Source organism: Ranitomeya imitator, unplaced genomic scaffold, assembly GCF_032444005.1.
Source record: "Ranitomeya imitator isolate aRanImi1 unplaced genomic scaffold, aRanImi1.pri SCAFFOLD_678, whole genome shotgun sequence".
NCBI lineage: Eukaryota > Metazoa > Chordata > Amphibia > Anura > Dendrobatidae > Ranitomeya > Ranitomeya imitator.
In genome coordinates, this window is record NW_027194019.1 from 1 (window position 1) to 18,770 (window position 18,770).

Genomic DNA, 18,770 nt, shown 5'->3' on the forward strand with positions numbered 1-18,770 from the left:
AGCACAGACACCAGTTTTCCTTTTTTTCAAATACCTATCATACACCGCATTTCAAAGTCGGTGGTCCACAAGAGGTAAACAATGTCTTCCAAAAGAATTCATGATCGGTGGTCACAAATGTGGTATGTATGGCAGAACTACTCATTGGATGCTTCAATTTAAATACCAAGTGCTGACAGCAGGCAGGGGCCTAATTCTGTAGATGGCACAGTATATTTGCTACACTGTAAGAAAGGCCTAATTCAGGCCTACATCTTAACACACCTGTGGCAGCAACCAGGAAAGACTGAAAATTGATTGCCTGATTGATTGATTGATTGCCTATTGAATGCAATGCAATGCTTGACATACATACATACATACATACATACATACATACATACATACATACATACAGAGGTGAAAGCAAGGCACACAAAATGTTGCAATTAGGCAAGTGAAATCGAGCAGCATGCTACATTTGGCAGCCAGCGGCATGTGAAATGTGCTTCCTTAACAACCCTGAAATAAATTCCCATCTAGGGTTCCAAGACAACTTGCTGTGCTGACTAATTTCCATTCAATCTGTTTTTAGAAACCGGATCAGAGAAGGAGTGCACTGTTCCCGGAGAGACTGCAATAGCGGGTCAATGCATGGAGTGGACAGAGCAAGCTCCATTTCCAGCTCCCTGTTCCAAAAAGCCATTTAATATATGGTCCCCACATGGGGGACGTATCAGATATTAAACTGATAAGAACAGATAAGGTTTCAACAAAATTTTATTTAGTCATAAGACATAGAACAACAAGAAAAAATGAAACCTTTTGTGCAAAAGAAACATAAACAATTACAATAATAAAATACAACAACATGAAACAACTTAATATAAAACAGTATTCCACATATAAAAACACCATCTACGATTCGCTTCCTTCTTCCCCACATCTTTAACATCCTTTAAGAAATAAATAAACATTTCACTAAAAGCCAATTTAATACAATCATTTACAGAGATAAAATCACGGTTAAAAAGTAAAATGTTTCTCGCTTTCCAGATTGCATTTTTGGCACAGTTTATTATACACCAGCATACTTTGAACTGGTGTGTAGTGGGGCAATTAAAAAGTCCATATAAAACATACTCATAGCTAAAATCTTTAAGACCACAAACCCATTTTAAAAGTATCCCCAATCTCCCCCAAAGTTCTTGTGCAAAACAGCAGTTCCAGAAAAGGTGCAAAACAGTCTCATCCTCTCGGCAAGAGTCTCTTGGGCACTTTGCCCGCGCCACCAGGCCTCTCCTGTGCTGGAAGTCTCTGGTTGGGAGGCACTGGTGGGCAGCCATCCATGCGATGTCTTTGTGAATGTTGGCCAAGAATTTCCCAAAAACGTTCCTCCACACACGCTTGGATCTACTCCAGGAGAAGTTGCTCACAGGGGACACTCCTTCTTCTCTTCTCAGATGAACCATCAATTTTTTTCTGTCCAGAAGGAGATCGGCATCCAAGTCCTTTAATTTATAAGTCCTTATCACCTTTTCTAAAACAATAAAATGCTTGGGCGGGCATAATAAAATGGGTGCTGATAAACATGGCCTGAACCATTTTTTAAAGATAAAACCGCAAGTATATTTTAAAAACAGACTAAAAGTAGAATTAGTGTTAAAAACTTTAAAACAAAAACAAAAGAAATTTACATATAAATACAAATGCAAGTCAGGGACATCTTTTCCTCCATTTTGTTGTTTCTTGTACATTTCCGTTCGCCTCAGCTTTTCCATTTTTGATCCCCAAATGAACATAAAAATACATCGAGTTAGTTTTTTTAGTATCAACTCAGAAGGAGGATATACCATGGCAACATAAAGCATCATAGGCAATAAAACAGATTTAATAATTAAAATTTTCCCTTCAATCGACAAGCATCTCAAATTCCAGAAGGAGAGCTTTTTCACCATTTTATGCTGTACCTCCTCCCAGCTCACGTGTCCATCATTTTTAGCATCAAATACTATACCCAAAATTTTTACCTCGTCGTGCCTCAATTTTACTGCTGGTAGGTCATTTGTATCCCAGGAACCCAAAATCAAACATTCAGTTTTATTAAAATTCATTTTAAAACCTGAAGCCTGACTAAAAAAATTGGTGCACATTACCACTCTCCGGAGTGAAGCAGGATCTGTACAGATGGCAGTAACATCATCCATGTAGGCAAATACTTTGACTTGGGCCCCTCCTCCACCCGGAATAGGAACCCCTCGGACCACTTTATCTCTCCGGATCATACACAGCAGGGGTTCCATAGCACAAATAAAAAGAATTGGGGATAATGGACACCCCTGCTTCACTCCGGATTCCAACGGGATAAAATCTGTTAAAAAACCATTGACAGAAATTTGAGAAAACACATTATTATATAAAATCATAATACGAGATAAAAACATGTCGGGGATCGCCATTTGTTTTAAAACTTTAAAAAGATACTCATGCGAGACCCTGTCAAACGCCTTTTCAAAGTCCAGCGCCAACAGGGCCAGGCTCTGACTTCTATCCCTAGAGTACCATATTGCATCTCTAATAACATTTAAAATCTCAGCAATATTCCTCCCTGGTACTCCACATACTTGTTCGGGTTGTATCAATTTATTAATCACAGTTTTAAAACGACAAGCAATAATTTTAGCTAAAACTTTATAGTCCATGTTGAGGAGGGTGATAGGCCTCCAATTCCTGAGGTCATCACGAGCGCCCTTTTTCTTATAAATTAAGGACACTATCCCCCTCCTCCATGACTTAGGCAGCTCTGAACACATAAAAACCTCTTTAAAAAGTGCTAAAAGATCCTCCTTTAAAACATCCCAAAAAGTCAAATAAAATTCAACAGGTAGACCATCTGCTCCTGGGGCTTTCCCTTTTGAAAAACTTTTAAAAACACTAAAAAGTTCTTCCATGCTAAGATCTTCTATTAAAAACCCCTGGTCTACAGAACTTAACTTAAAATCCAGGATATTAAGAGCATCTTGTAAAAAAACATTATTTACACTTTTTTTACTAAAAAGGTCTCTATAAAAATTAAAAGCCACCTTCTTCATACCTTCCACAGTTGTTTCTCCATCAAGACAGGTGATCGTCTCCTTTTTCTCCATCACTTTTTTAAAAAAGAAACGTGTACACTTCTCACCTTCTTCTAAATGTTTCACTTTGGAATTAAAAATTATTTCTTTACCTTTTTGATCAAGGCACAATTGTATTTCAGTTTTTAGGCTTGCAATATCATCTTCCACCTCTAGTCCTATCTCTTTAAATTTATGGAGAGTTTGCAGTCTCATATTTAAATTTACATAAATCTGCTTTTTCCGCCGCGCCTTCCTCTTTCCAGCCCTGATAAAAAAAAACCTTATTTTATCTTTGATCACTTCCCACCAGGATAGGATTTTAATATATGGAGGCCTTAACTGTCTCCATTCCTGGTAGGCATTACAGAAGTCTGACCTCACCTGAGGGTCTTCCAGCAAATGGACCCCCAGACGCCACAAACCTCTATTTATCCTCAGCTCTCCTTGATACTCTATCTTTACGCTTAACATTTTATGATCAGAGAATAAATTAGGCATTAAAACAAATTGTACAGGGCTAAAATCCTCAGATAAAAACATAAAATCGATCCTGGAAGCCACTCCCCGACCGGACCATGTAAATCCTGGGTCCGTCGGCGAAAGCGACCTCCAGGCATCGCATAACTTAAAATCAGTCTGCAAGCTATTTAGTAAAAAACACGACTTATCTAACTTACGGATTGGGTCACCCCCTCCTCGGCGCTCATTCACATTCAGGCAATTAAAGTCCCCAGCTACCAAGAGAGGAGATGACCCTACACAGAATACCGGTAGAATTTCAAACAAACGTATACGCTCCTGTTTATCTGGTGGAGCGTACACATTAATGACACGGAAATTAAAATTATTAAAACACAAATGCACTAGGATAGCTCTGCCGGGTACAATCTCAGTAACAGAGGAGATGATGATGTTATTACCTCGGCAGAGCAGACCCACACCAGCAGACTTGTTTTCGTTCGAGCCCGACCATACAGAGGGCCCTAGTTTCCAGTCCTTTTTTATCTCGTTATACCGGATTCCATGCTGCAGACCACACTCCTGTAAAAAACATATATCAAAGTCTAATGTTTCAAAAAAATCAAAAAGAGCAGCCCTGCGGACAGGGCTCTTTAGAGATCTCACATTAAGTGAGAGACACCTCATGGATGGCATTTATGTCATGAGGGAGGAGAGATATCCTCAATGACTTCCATAAACTCCTCAATCACATCTGGCAGTGTGGAAAAAGAGTCAATGTTCTGGGGATCCGAGGAACCCGGTAATGGATACCCAGAAGAGTCCGTGTTCAGCCACATGTCTCCGCTGGGAAAACACACATCCGGAGACTCTGGATTGGCCTCCAGAAGAGTATCCCCTCGCAGCTTCTTTCCAGAAGGCTCAGGCAGCTCACTCGTACAGTCGTCCTCTGTGATAGCTACATGGCCTCTTACTTCCTGGGGGGCCTCCGGATCTGGCACAATGACCTCATCCACACCATCACCTGTAGGAGAAAAAACTGCGGTCTGCTGGCTCGAGTCCCTGGGAATGACTGGGGTCTTCGCCACAGTGCCCCCCACCGCCAACATAGTGGGGGCGCTCTGCTCCAACACACCAGCCTCATTCGAGACCTTCGACACAAGGGTTACCCCCCCAACGGGAGAGTCCCCCTGCTCCAGTCTCTGGGTGGTCCGCCCTCCGCCCTTTTTCCGGGACTTCGACACAGGAGGGCCTCCCTGAGGGCCACCACACTCCTGCTCCGTCCCCACCTTCTCCTCTGCGCCCTTGGCCTTCTCAGCCGCCTCCCCTGCTGTAGGAACAGTGGGACTTGGCTCAGGCCTTACTCCGGTCTCCGGGATACTCAGCTCAGCATGGACCGGGACAATAGCTGGTTCCTGCCTTGGCACGGGTCTCTCAGCCGCCTCTGCATACGTACGGACTTTAGTCCTATGTGGGCATCCTCGGAACATATGTCCAACCTCCCCGCATAGGTTACAAGCCTTCTTTTGAGGGCAATCCTTCATGAAGTGTCCGAATTGACCACAATTGCTGCAGCGGAATGCCCTTCTTTCCACACAATTCCCTTGGGTATGCCCCATCTTGCCACAGTTCCTGCAATACATAGGCATACCTGTGTAGAATAAGTAGCCACGGCTCTTCCCAATGGTGATGGTAGAGGGGGGATGTTCTGTTCCTCCAAAGCCCTCCGGATTTTTCTTCAGCCGCACCAGGAATTTCCGCTTGCCACACCAGAAACCAACGGCGTTTTTAACATTCCCTTGAAAGGTTACTTCATCGCAATAGCGACGCAAACAGGTTAAAATGTCCAGTACTTCCACAAAAGGATTTGGAAAGAAAACAATCATTTGTACCTCCTCTTGGACGAAAAGCAGGGAGAAGACCAGGCCCTCCAGTTCATCAGCAAAGATGTTGTCATTCACCTTTTGGACCAACTGCTGACAACAACCATGGCTCCTAAAGGTAATAGTATAAGTACCTTTCTGCTCATTGTCCTGAAAACAGAAGATGTCCTCTCTGCCGAACTCCAGGATCCCAAGAAGGACGGTGTTGCAAACGTAGCGGATTTCTTTCTCCTTCCGGAATCTCTCCAAGACCTCGATACGGACCGTGTTCCTCATCCGGGGTTCACCCGATGCAAAGGTAAGTGCAGCCGGCATCCTTCCGAGAAAGAACTCCAGCTGTAAACACAAAAAAAGGCTAGCGCCCTTTTAAGGCGATCGCAACTCGTTGCTCCGGACTAATCCTCTCTCCCTATAGCAGCAGGGGGGTGAAGCCCCTCCGAAGAGGAGCGATCCCCCCAGGCCGAGAGAGAGGGTACCGAAAGCACCCGACCTGACTACAATCTCACAGTTAAACTGATCGATCGCAGCCAAAAGGCCGAGAAGCGATGGCCTGAAATGGTTGGCCATTTCAGACGCACCCAGGCCTACAACCGACACCCATTGTGGAGACCGAGCCAAAGATTGCCGCAAGGAAGACATTTTCAGAAACTCTGGATGCATTCTCAATGACAGTTCGGGTGTGCTTGGGTTTTGGTCGGTTGTTTGGCTGTGTGTGTCTGTGTGTGCTCGTTGAAGCTGCGCCCAACGCGTTTTGAATCTGCATAACTCTGCCCACTTTGACACACCCACCATCCCCATTGTGACTGCAGGTGAAGGTTCCGTGCTAAGATTCTATCGACTGCAGGCAGCGCACCTGGTTGGTCAAAAGCATTAGAATACTCCTCACACAGGTGTATCTACAAGACACAAGACTAGCAGATTCGAGATCAGCACAGACACCAGTTTTCCTTTTTTTCAAATACCTATCATACACCGCATTTCAAAGTCGGTGGTCCACAAGAGGTAAACAATGTCTTCCAAAAGAATTCATGATCGGTGGTCACAAATGTGGTATGTATGGCAGAACTACTCATTGGATGCTTCAATTTAAATACCAAGTGCTGACAGCAGGCAGGGGCCTAATTCTGTAGATGGCACAGTATATTTGCTACACTGTAAGAAAGGCCTAATTCAGGCCTACATCTTAACACACCTGTGGCAGCAACCAGGAAAGACTGAAAATTGATTGCCTGATTGATTGATTGATTGCCTATTGAATGCAATGCAATGCTTGACATACATACATACATACATACATACATACATACATACAGAGGTGAAAGCAAGGCACACAAAATGTTGCAATTAGGCAAGTGAAATCGAGCAGCATGCTACATTTGGCAGCCAGCGGCATGTGAAATGTGCTTCCTTAACAACCCTGAAATAAATTCCCATCTAGGGTTCCAAGACAACTTGCTGTGCTGACTAATTTCCATTCAATCTGTTTTTAGAAACCGGATCAGAGAAGGAGTGCACTGTTCCCGGAGAGACTGCAATAGCGGGTCAATGCATGGAGTGGACAGAGCAAGCTCCATTTCCAGCTCCCTGTTCCAAAAAGCCATTTAATATATGGTCCCCACATGGGGGACGTATCAGATATTAAACTGATAAGAACAGATACTACACTTGATCTTAGCCATAGGAGGCCGAGAAGCGATGGCCTGAAATGGTTGGCCATTTCAGACGCACCCAGGCCTACAACCGACACCCATTGTGGAGACCGAGCCAAAGATTGCCGCAAGGAAGACATTTTCAGAAACTCTGGATGCATTCTCAATGACAGTTCGGGTGTGCTTGGGTTTTGGTCGGTTGTTTGGCTGTGTGTGTCTGTGTGTGCTCGTTGAAGCTGCGCCCAACGCGTTTTGAATCTGCATAACTCTGCCCACTTTGACACACCCACCATCCCCATTGTGACTGCAGGTGAAGGTTCCGTGCTAAGATTCTATCGACTGCAGGCAGCGCACCTGGTTGGTCAAAAGCATTAGAATACTCCTCACACAGGTGTATCTACAAGACACAAGACTAGCAGATTCGAGATCAGCACAGACACCAGTTTTCCTTTTTTTCAAATACCTATCATACACCGCATTTCAAAGTCGGTGGTCCACAAGAGGTAAACAATGTCTTCCAAAAGAATTCATGATCGGTGGTCACAAATGTGGTATGTATGGCAGAACTACTCATTGGATGCTTCAATTTAAATACCAAGTGCTGACAGCAGGCAGGGGCCTAATTCTGTAGATGGCACAGTATATTTGCTACACTGTAAGAAAGGCCTAATTCAGGCCTACATCTTAACACACCTGTGGCAGCAACCAGGAAAGACTGAAAATTGATTGCCTGATTGATTGATTGATTGATTGCCTATTGAATGCAATGCAATGCTTGACATACATACATACATACATACATACATACATACATACATACATACATACAGAGGTGAAAGCAAGGCACACAAAATGTTGCAATTAGGCAAGTGAAATCGAGCAGCATGCTACATTTGGCAGCCAGCGGCATGTGAAATGTGCTTCCTTAACAACCCTGAAATAAATTCCCATCTAGGGTTCCAAGACAACTTGCTGTGCTGACTAATTTCCATTCAATCTGTTTTTAGAAACCGGATCAGAGAAGGAGTGCACTGTTCCCGGAGAGACTGCAATAGCGGGTCAATGCATGGAGTGGACAGAGCAAGCTCCATTTCCAGCTCCCTGTTCCAAAAAGCCATTTAATATATGGTCCCCACATGGGGGACGTATCAGATATTAAACTGATAAGAACAGATACGGTTTCATCAGTATCAAAGCTCAAAAATAAAATTAATCGTATTAAACGACTTAAACATGAGTTCGACATCATCATTTTGAAACCACTTCTGTTAAAAATAAAATACAAATCACATCATATACATAATACAGAACACAATATCCCTATAGAATATCTTTATAAACAAAAACAAACTATCCTATTTGTACTCCTCAGGTAACCAAATGTCTCTATAGTCAAATATTATATCTTCCTGAATCATCACCATTTTTTTCCCTTTTTCCTTTCCCTTCTCTTTACTCCCAGTCTCTTTTTTTTCCTTTTTAACTCCCTCCTCCCAATACTCAAAAAAATCTTCCTCACCCTGAAACTCTATTTTTCCCATTGTCTTTTCCTTCTCTTTACACACAGTCTCCCTTTTCTCCTTTTGAATTATCTTCCGTTTCCATTTTTTATTAACTCTTTTCTCCGCACTTTCAACCTTTCTAACTTTGTCTTCATCTTTATCCATTATAAATCTCTCCTTAAGCTCCTCCATACATTCCCTTCTCTCGATTTCTTCATCTTCTTTCTTTTCCAAAACTCCTTCCATCTTCTCAAAAAGTTCAAAATTCACTGCTAAAGTTTTCTCTCTTTCCACATAACAAAACCCAAACTTCCCGTTTATCATAATTTTTCCTACCAACAACTCCTCATCTTCCTTTGTCCATACCAAAAAACGTCTTTTTCCATTCCATACACCAATAGTATTCAAAAAAATTTTCTGAAACTTTGCCTCCACATACTTTGTCTTCAAATAACTCAACACCTCTTCAGTGTCTACAAAAGGGTCATCCATACATACAACAACACTTCTTGGTTTTCCCATACATGATACCATCAGACCAATATCTCCAAAGTTTTCTCCATTCCACCACTTAAAGAAATCCAAACATTTACCTTCTGATTTTAAAGTCACGTCAAAGCTCCTTCTATATCTTGCTTCTTGCATACACAAAATATCTTCTTTCCAGATTGCTCCAAAATCCACAAAAAAGTCCATAATCCGCTTTTCATCCAACAAGACGTCCTCCATGCCTGGCTTTCGAAAGAACCGCAAGCAGCTCCTCTTCCTCCAGAACTCCATATCTCCAATGTTGCCCCAACAGCTATGTGTTGGAACAGTTGCCCACTACAGATGTAGTGGCAAGGGTGATCGCCTCTCGTTGCCCAGGGACTAATCCGACTCCCCAATAGCAGCAGGGGGGTGAAGCCACACTGTCAAATGCAGCGATCCCCCCAGGCCAAGGAGCCGGGTACCCTGGGCACCTTAGGCCAGACCAAGTACAGCAACAATTAAGCCACTGCACTTGATCTTAGCCAAAAGGCCGAGAAGCGATGGCCTGAAATGGTTGGCCATTTCAGACGCACCCAGGCCTACAACCGACACCCATTGTGGAGACCGAGCCAAAGATTGCCGCAAGGAAGACATTTTCAGAAACTCTGGATGCATTCTCAATGACAGTTCGGGTGTGCTTGGGTTTTGGTCGGTTGTTTGGCTGTGTGTGTCTGTGTGTGCTCGTTGAAGCTGCGCCCAACGCGTTTTGAATCTGCATAACTCTGCCCACTTTGACACACCCACCATCCCCATTGTGACTGCAGGTGAAGGTTCCGTGCTAAGATTCTATCGACTGCAGGCAGCGCACCTGGTTGGTCAAAAGCATTAGAATACTCCTCACACAGGTGTATCTACAAGACACAAGACTAGCAGATTCGAGATCAGCACAGACACCAGTTTTCCTTTTTTTCAAATACCTATCATACACCGCATTTCAAAGTCGGTGGTCCACAAGAGGTAAACAATGTCTTCCAAAAGAATTCATGATCGGTGGTCACAAATGTGGTATGTATGGCAGAACTACTCATTGGATGCTTCAATTTAAATACCAAGTGCTGACAGCAGGCAGGGGCCTAATTCTGTAGATGGCACAGTATATTTGCTACACTGTAAGAAAGGCCTAATTCAGGCCTACATCTTAACACACCTGTGGCAGCAACCAGGAAAGACTGAAAATTGATTGCCTGATTGATTGATTGATTGCCTATTGAATGCAATGCAATGCTTGACATACATACATACATACATACATACATACATACATACATACATACATACAGAGGTGAAAGCAAGGCACACAAAATGTTGCAATTAGGCAAGTGAAATCGAGCAGCATGCTACATTTGGCAGCCAGCGGCATGTGAAATGTGCTTCCTTAACAACCCTGAAATAAATTCCCATCTAGGGTTCCAAGACAACTTGCTGTGCTGACTAATTTCCATTCAATCTGTTTTTAGAAACCGGATCAGAGAAGGAGTGCACTGTTCCCGGAGAGACTGCAATAGCGGGTCAATGCATGGAGTGGACAGAGCAAGCTCCATTTCCAGCTCCCTGTTCCAAAAAGCCATTTAATATATGGTCCCCACATGGGGGACGTATCAGATATTAAACTGATAAGAACAGATAAGGTTTCAACAAAATTTTATTTAGTCATAAGACATAGAACAACAAGAAAAAATGAAACCTTTTGTGCAAAAGAAACATAAACAATTACAATAATAAAATACAACAACATGAAACAACTTAATATAAAACAGTATTCCACATATAAAAACACCATCTACGATTCGCTTCCTTCTTCCCCACATCTTTAACATCCTTTAAGAAATAAATAAACATTTCACTAAAAGCCAATTTAATACAATCATTTACAGAGATAAAATCACGGTTAAAAAGTAAAATGTTTCTCGCTTTCCAGATTGCATTTTTGGCACAGTTTATTATACACCAGCATACTTTGAACTGGTGTGTAGTGGGGCAATTAAAAAGTCCATATAAAACATACTCATAGCTAAAATCTTTAAGACCACAAACCCATTTTAAAAGTATCCCCAATCTCCCCCAAAGTTCTTGTGCAAAACAGCAGTTCCAGAAAAGGTGCAAAACAGTCTCATCCTCTCGGCAAGAGTCTCTTGGGCACTTTGCCCGCGCCACCAGGCCTCTCCTGTGCTGGAAGTCTCTGGTTGGGAGGCACTGGTGGGCAGCCATCCATGCGATGTCTTTGTGAATGTTGGCCAAGAATTTCCCAAAAACGTTCCTCCACACACGCTTGGATCTACTCCAGGAGAAGTTGCTCACAGGGGACACTCCTTCTTCTCTTCTCAGATGAACCATCAATTTTTTTCTGTCCAGAAGGAGATCGGCATCCAAGTCCTTTAATTTATAAGTCCTTATCACCTTTTCTAAAACAATAAAATGCTTGGGCGGGCATAATAAAATGGGTGCTGATAAACATGGCCTGAACCATTTTTTAAAGATAAAACCGCAAGTATATTTTAAAAACAGACTAAAAGTAGAATTAGTGTTAAAAACTTTAAAACAAAAACAAAAGAAATTTACATATAAATACAAATGCAAGTCAGGGACATCTTTTCCTCCATTTTGTTGTTTCTTGTACATTTCCGTTCGCCTCAGCTTTTCCATTTTTGATCCCCAAATGAACATAAAAATACATCGAGTTAGTTTTTTTAGTATCAACTCAGAAGGAGGATATACCATGGCAACATAAAGCATCATAGGCAATAAAACAGATTTAATAATTAAAATTTTCCCTTCAATCGACAAGCATCTCAAATTCCAGAAGGAGAGCTTTTTCACCATTTTATGCTGTACCTCCTCCCAGCTCACGTGTCCATCATTTTTAGCATCAAATACTATACCCAAAATTTTTACCTCGTCGTGCCTCAATTTTACTGCTGGTAGGTCATTTGTATCCCAGGAACCCAAAATCAAACATTCAGTTTTATTAAAATTCATTTTAAAACCTGAAGCCTGACTAAAAAAATTGGTGCACATTACCACTCTCCGGAGTGAAGCAGGATCTGTACAGATGGCAGTAACATCATCCATGTAGGCAAATACTTTGACTTGGGCCCCTCCTCCACCCGGAATAGGAACCCCTCGGACCACTTTATCTCTCCGGATCATACACAGCAGGGGTTCCATAGCACAAATAAAAAGAATTGGGGATAATGGACACCCCTGCTTCACTCCGGATTCCAACGGGATAAAATCTGTTAAAAAACCATTGACAGAAATTTGAGAAAACACATTATTATATAAAATCATAATACGAGATAAAAACATGTCGGGGATCGCCATTTGTTTTAAAACTTTAAAAAGATACTCATGCGAGACCCTGTCAAACGCCTTTTCAAAGTCCAGCGCCAACAGGGCCAGGCTCTGACTTCTATCCCTAGAGTACCATATTGCATCTCTAATAACATTTAAAATCTCAGCAATATTCCTCCCTGGTACTCCACATACTTGTTCGGGTTGTATCAATTTATTAATCACAGTTTTAAAACGACAAGCAATAATTTTAGCTAAAACTTTATAGTCCATGTTGAGGAGGGTGATAGGCCTCCAATTCCTGAGGTCATCACGAGCGCCCTTTTTCTTATAAATTAAGGACACTATCCCCCTCCTCCATGACTTAGGCAGCTCTGAACACATAAAAACCTCTTTAAAAAGTGCTAAAAGATCCTCCTTTAAAACATCCCAAAAAGTCAAATAAAATTCAACAGGTAGACCATCTGCTCCTGGGGCTTTCCCTTTTGAAAAACTTTTAAAAACACTAAAAAGTTCTTCCATGCTAAGATCTTCTATTAAAAACCCCTGGTCTACAGAACTTAACTTAAAATCCAGGATATTAAGAGCATCTTGTAAAAAAACATTATTTACACTTTTTTTACTAAAAAGGTCTCTATAAAAATTAAAAGCCACCTTCTTCATACCTTCCACAGTTGTTTCTCCATCAAGACAGGTGATCGTCTCCTTTTTCTCCATCACTTTTTTAAAAAAGAAACGTGTACACTTCTCACCTTCTTCTAAATGTTTCACTTTGGAATTAAAAATTATTTCTTTACCTTTTTGATCAAGGCACAATTGTATTTCAGTTTTTAGGCTTGCAATATCATCTTCCACCTCTAGTCCTATCTCTTTAAATTTATGGAGAGTTTGCAGTCTCATATTTAAATTTACATAAATCTGCTTTTTCCGCCGCGCCTTCCTCTTTCCAGCCCTGATAAAAAAAAACCTTATTTTATCTTTGATCACTTCCCACCAGGATAGGATTTTAATATATGGAGGCCTTAACTGTCTCCATTCCTGGTAGGCATTACAGAAGTCTGACCTCACCTGAGGGTCTTCCAGCAAATGGACCCCCAGACGCCACAAACCTCTATTTATCCTCAGCTCTCCTTGATACTCTATCTTTACGCTTAACATTTTATGATCAGAGAATAAATTAGGCATTAAAACAAATTGTACAGGGCTAAAATCCTCAGATAAAAACATAAAATCGATCCTGGAAGCCACTCCCCGACCGGACCATGTAAATCCTGGGTCCGTCGGCGAAAGCGACCTCCAGGCATCGCATAACTTAAAATCAGTCTGCAAGCTATTTAGTAAAAAACACGACTTATCTAACTTACGGATTGGGTCACCCCCTCCTCGGCGCTCATTCACATTCAGGCAATTAAAGTCCCCAGCTACCAAGAGAGGAGATGACCCTACACAGAATACCGGTAGAATTTCAAACAAACGTATACGCTCCTGTTTATCTGGTGGAGCGTACACATTAATGACACGGAAATTAAAATTATTAAAACACAAATGCACTAGGATAGCTCTGCCGGGTACAATCTCAGTAACAGAGGAGATGATGATGTTATTACCTCGGCAGAGCAGACCCACACCAGCAGACTTGTTTTCGTTCGAGCCCGACCATACAGAGGGCCCTAGTTTCCAGTCCTTTTTTATCTCGTTATACCGGATTCCATGCTGCAGACCACACTCCTGTAAAAAACATATATCAAAGTCTAATGTTTCAAAAAAATCAAAAAGAGCAGCCCTGCGGACAGGGCTCTTTAGAGATCTCACATTAAGTGAGAGACACCTCATGGATGGCATTTATGTCATGAGGGAGGAGAGATATCCTCAATGACTTCCATAAACTCCTCAATCACATCTGGCAGTGTGGAAAAAGAGTCAATGTTCTGGGGATCCGAGGAACCCGGTAATGGATACCCAGAAGAGTCCGTGTTCAGCCACATGTCTCCGCTGGGAAAACACACATCCGGAGACTCTGGATTGGCCTCCAGAAGAGTATCCCCTCGCAGCTTCTTTCCAGAAGGCTCAGGCAGCTCACTCGTACAGTCGTCCTCTGTGATAGCTACATGGCCTCTTACTTCCTGGGGGGCCTCCGGATCTGGCACAATGACCTCATCCACACCATCACCTGTAGGAGAAAAAACTGCGGTCTGCTGGCTCGAGTCCCTGGGAATGACTGGGGTCTTCGCCACAGTGCCCCCCACCGCCAACATAGTGGGGGCGCTCTGCTCCAACACACCAGCCTCATTCGAGACCTTCGACACAAGGGTTACCCCCCCAACGGGAGAGTCCCCCTGCTCCAGTCTCTGGGTGGTCCGCCCTCCGCCCTTTTTCCGGGACTTCGACACAGGAGGGCCTCCCTGAGGGCCACCACACTCCTGCTCCGTCCCCACCTTCTCCTCTGCGCCCTTGGCCTTCTCAGCCGCCTCCCCTGCTGTAGGAACAGTGGGACTTGGCTCAGGCCTTACTCCGGTCTCCGGGATACTCAGCTCAGCATGGACCGGGACAATAGCTGGTTCCTGCCTTGGCACGGGTCTCTCAGCCGCCTCTGCATACGTACGGACTTTAGTCCTATGTGGGCATCCTCGGAACATATGTCCAACCTCCCCGCATAGGTTACAAGCCTTCTTTTGAGGGCAATCCTTCATGAAGTGTCCGAATTGACCACAATTGCTGCAGCGGAATGCCCTTCTTTCCACACAATTCCCTTGGGTATGCCCCATCTTGCCACAGTTCCTGCAATACATAGGCATACCTGTGTAGAATAAGTAGCCACGGCTCTTCCCAATGGTGATGGTAGAGGGGGGATGTTCTGTTCCTCCAAAGCCCTCCGGATTTTTCTTCAGCCGCACCAGGAATTTCCGCTTGCCACACCAGAAACCAACGGCGTTTTTAACATTCCCTTGAAAGGTTACTTCATCGCAATAGCGACGCAAACAGGTTAAAATGTCCAGTACTTCCACAAAAGGATTTGGAAAGAAAACAATCATTTGTACCTCCTCTTGGACGAAAAGCAGGGAGAAGACCAGGCCCTCCAGTTCATCAGCAAAGATGTTGTCATTCACCTTTTGGACCAACTGCTGACAACAACCATGGCTCCTAAAGGTAATAGTATAAGTACCTTTCTGCTCATTGTCCTGAAAACAGAAGATGTCCTCTCTGCCGAACTCCAGGATCCCAAGAAGGACGGTGTTGCAAACGTAGCGGATTTCTTTCTCCTTCCGGAATCTCTCCAAGACCTCGATACGGACCGTGTTCCTCATCCGGGGTTCACCCGATGCAAAGGTAAGTGCAGCCGGCATCCTTCCGAGAAAGAACTCCAGCTGTAAACACAAAAAAAGGCTAGCGCCCTTTTAAGGCGATCGCAACTCGTTGCTCCGGACTAATCCTCTCTCCCTATAGCAGCAGGGGGGTGAAGCCCCTCCGAAGAGGAGCGATCCCCCCAGGCCGAGAGAGAGGGTACCGAAAGCACCCGACCTGACTACAATCTCACAGTTAAACTGATCGATCGCAGCCAAAAGGCCGAGAAGCGATGGCCTGAAATGGTTGGCCATTTCAGACGCACCCAGGCCTACAACCGACACCCATTGTGGAGACCGAGCCAAAGATTGCCGCAAGGAAGACATTTTCAGAAACTCTGGATGCATTCTCAATGACAGTTCGGGTGTGCTTGGGTTTTGGTCGGTTGTTTGGCTGTGTGTGTCTGTGTGTGCTCGTTGAAGCTGCGCCCAACGCGTTTTGAATCTGCATAACTCTGCCCACTTTGACACACCCACCATCCCCATTGTGACTGCAGGTGAAGGTTCCGTGCTAAGATTCTATCGACTGCAGGCAGCGCACCTGGTTGGTCAAAAGCATTAGAATACTCCTCACACAGGTGTATCTACAAGACACAAGACTAGCAGATTCGAGATCAGCACAGACACCAGTTTTCCTTTTTTTCAAATACCTATCATACACCGCATTTCAAAGTCGGTGGTCCACAAGAGGTAAACAATGTCTTCCAAAAGAATTCATGATCGGTGGTCACAAATGTGGTATGTATGGCAGAACTACTCATTGGATGCTTCAATTTAAATACCAAGTGCTGACAGCAGGCAGGGGCCTAATTCTGTAGATGGCACAGTATATTTGCTACACTGTAAGAAAGGCCTAATTCAGGCCTACATCTTAACACACCTGTGGCAGCAACCAGGAAAGACTGAAAATTGATTGCCTGATTGATTGATTGATTGCCTATTGAATGCAATGCAATGCTTGACATACATACATACATACATACATACATACATACATACATACATACATACAGAGGTGAAAGCAAGGCACACAAAATGTTGCAATTAGGCAAGTGAAATCGAGCAGCATGCTACATTTGGCAGCCAGCGGCATGTGAAATGTGCTTCCTTAACAACCCTGAAATAAATTCCCATCTAGGGTTCCAAGACAACTTGCTGTGCTGACTAATTTCCATTCAATCTGTTTTTAGAAACCGGATCAGAGAAGGAGTGCACTGTTCCCGGAGAGACTGCAATAGCGGGTCAATGCATGGAGTGGACAGAGCAAGCTCCATTTCCAGCTCCCTGTTCCAAAAAGCCATTTAATATATGGTCCCCACATGGGGGACGTATCAGATATTAAACTGATAAGAACAGATAAGGTTTCAACAAAATTTTATTTAGTCATAAGACATAGAACAACAAGAAAAAATGAAACCTTTTGTGCAAAAGAAACATAAACAATTACAATAATAAAATACAACAACATGAAACAACTTAATATAAAACAGTATTCCACATATAAAAACACCATCTACGATTCGCTTCCTTCTTCCCCACATCTTTAACATCCTTTAAGAAATAAATAAACATTTCACTAAAAGCCAATTTAATACAATCATTTACAGAGATAAAATCACGGTTAAAAAGTAAAATGTTTCTCGCTTTCCAGATTGCATTTTTGGCACAGTTTATTATACACCAGCATACTTTGAACTGGTGTGTAGTGGGGCAATTAAAAAGTCCATATAAAACATACTCATAGCTAAAATCTTTAAGACCACAAACCCATTTTAAAAGTATCCCCAATCTCCCCCAAAGTTCTTGTGCAAAACAGCAGTTCCAGAAAAGGTGCAAAACAGTCTCATCCTCTCGGCAAGAGTCTCTTGGGCACTTTGCCCGCGCCACCAGGCCTCTCCTGTGCTGGAAGTCTCTGGTTGGGAGGCACTGGTGGGCAGCCATCCATGCGATGTCTTTGTGAATGTTGGCCAAGAATTTCCCAAAAACGTTCCTCCACACACGCTTGGATCTACTCCAGGAGAAGTTGCTCACAGGGGACACTCCTTCTTCTCTTCTCAGATGAACCATCAATTTTTTTCTGTCCAGAAGGAGATCGGCATCCAAGTCCTTTAATTTATAAGTCCTTATCACCTTTTCTAAAACAATAAAATGCTTGGGCGGGCATAATAAAATGGGTGCTGATAAACATGGCCTGAACCATTTTTTAAAGATAAAACCGCAAGTATATTTTAAAAACAGACTAAAAGTAGAATTAGTGTTAAAAACTTTAAAACAAAAACAAAAGAAATTTACATATAAATACAAATGCAAGTCAGGGACATCTTTTCCTCCATTTTGTTGTTTCTTGTACATTTCCGTTCGCCTCAGCTTTTCCATTTTTGATCCCCAAATGAACATAAAAATACATCGAGTTAGTTTTTTTAGTATCAACTCAGAAGGAGGATATACCATGGCAACATAAAGCATCATAGGCAATAAAACAGATTTAATAATTAAAATTTTCCCTTCAATCGACAAGCATCTCAAATTCCAGAAGGAGAGCTTTTTCACCATTTTATGCTGTACCTCCTCCCAGCTCACGTGTCCATCATTTTTAGCATCAAATACTATACCCAAAATTTTTACCTCGTCGTGCCTCAATTTTACTGCTGGTAGGTCATTTGTATCCCAGGAACCCAAAATCAAACATTCAGTTTTATTAAAATTCATTTTAAAACCTGAAGCCTGACTAAAAAAATTGGTGCACATTACCACTCTCCGGAGTGAAGCAGGATCTGTACAGATGGCAGTAACATCATCCATGTAGGCAAATACTTTGACTTGGGCCCCTCCTCCACCCGGAATAGGAACCCCTCGGACCACTTTATCTCTCCGGATCATACACAGCAGGGGTTCCATAGCACAAATAAAAAGAATTGGGGATAATGGACACCCCTGCTTCACTCCGGATTCCAACGGGATAAAATCTGTTAAAAAACCATTGACAGAAATTTGAGAAAACACATTATTATATAAAATC

The 18,770-nt window shown here is 42.8% G+C and overlaps 2 non-coding genes and 3 pseudogenes across 2 annotated transcripts; all 5 read right to left on the reverse strand.

Moving 5' to 3' along the window:
• Positions 1-588: 588 nt before the first annotated feature.
• Positions 589-789, reverse strand: LOC138654559 (U2 spliceosomal RNA; annotated as a pseudogene).
• A 6,152-nt stretch (positions 790-6,941) lies between these two features.
• On the reverse strand, positions 6,942-7,134 carry LOC138654555 (U2 spliceosomal RNA). The gene has a single exon (XR_011316364.1). It is a non-coding gene; the product is annotated as a U2 spliceosomal RNA (small nuclear RNA).
• Positions 7,135-8,107: 973 nt separating this feature from the next.
• Positions 8,108-8,293, reverse strand: LOC138654567 (U2 spliceosomal RNA). The gene has a single exon (XR_011316369.1). It is a non-coding gene; the product is annotated as a U2 spliceosomal RNA (small nuclear RNA).
• Positions 8,294-10,590: 2,297 nt separating this feature from the next.
• On the reverse strand, positions 10,591-10,791 carry LOC138654560 (U2 spliceosomal RNA; annotated as a pseudogene).
• Positions 10,792-16,955: 6,164 nt separating this feature from the next.
• Positions 16,956-17,156, reverse strand: LOC138654561 (U2 spliceosomal RNA; annotated as a pseudogene).
• Between the last annotated feature and the right edge of the window lie 1,614 nt (positions 17,157-18,770).